Source organism: Humulus lupulus, chromosome 5 (assembly GCF_963169125.1).
Source record: "Humulus lupulus chromosome 5, drHumLupu1.1, whole genome shotgun sequence".
Classification (NCBI taxonomy): domain Eukaryota; kingdom Viridiplantae; phylum Streptophyta; class Magnoliopsida; order Rosales; family Cannabaceae; genus Humulus; species Humulus lupulus.
Window position 1 is genome coordinate 172,609,168 of NC_084797.1, and position 1,013 is coordinate 172,610,180.

The 1,013-nt window shown below is 42.2% G+C and overlaps 1 non-coding gene across 1 annotated transcript; it reads left to right on the forward strand.

Annotated features, from left to right (window-relative positions):
* Window positions 1–704: 704 nt before the first annotated feature.
* On the forward strand, window positions 705–811 carry LOC133780744 (small nucleolar RNA R71). Its single transcript, XR_009869562.1, has one exon. It is a non-coding gene; the product is annotated as a small nucleolar RNA R71 (small nucleolar RNA).
* Window positions 812–1,013: the final 202 nt, after the last annotated feature.

Sequence of the window (1,013 nt, forward strand, 5' to 3'; positions counted from 1 at the left end):
CGTCAACTTATTAGCTAGCTCCCCCATTTGAATCTCTAGGTTCCTCAAGGAGGCCGCTTGGCTTTGAATCACAGCATCATTCTTGGCCATATATTCTTTCATTAAACTCTCCAACGAGCTTGATTGAGACACATGAGGAGGAGGTGGTTGAGATTTTGGTGGTTGTTGAGAAAAGCCCGGTGGATATGTAGGCTTATTTGGCATTGGTGCTCCGCTTGAACTAGCTCCTTGACCCCCCTTGAGAAATTTGGATGCTGCCTCCACCCCGCGTTATAAGAGTTTGAATATGGGTTATTACGGTTGGCATTTTGATTCCCCACATAACAAAATAAAGCGGGTTCGAAGGACAACTCTCAAATGTGTGCCCATCTCCACAATAAATACAAGACACATCAAAAACTTGTCCTATAGAAGCTGGTTGTACCATTCCCCCCGAACTCATGTTCTTGAGAAGATTATTCATTGAAGAAACTTGAGCGGTCAAAGCTGTCAATGCATAAACTTAAAGTATACCAGCTACTTTTTGACTTGTTGAGGCTCTAGCATTGGACCATTGGTAATTGTTGTGAGGAATCCTTTAAAAAATCTCATAGGCTTCATTGTACGACTTAGAGAGAATAGCCCCATTAGCTGAAGCATCCAACACCATGCCAGTGGAAGAATTGAGCCCATTATAGAATGTTTCCATTTGTATACATTACAGAATCCCATGGTGTGGGAACTTCCTCAATAACTATTTGAATCTCTCCCAAGATTCACAAAAGGATTCATCTTCTAGCTGCTGAAAAGACATGATTTCATTGCGAAACTTGGCATTTTTGGCAAGAGAAAATTTCTTCATCAAAATTTTTTCAGCCAACTCATTCCATGTAGTCACCGAGTTGGGAGGAAGGGTGTTGAGCCAAGCTCTAGCTTGATCCCTCAAAGAGAAAGGGAACAATTTCAACCTTAGGGCCTCATCACTCACGCCTTGTAGTTTGAAAGAATCGCCCACCTCCCAAAATGAACGAAGA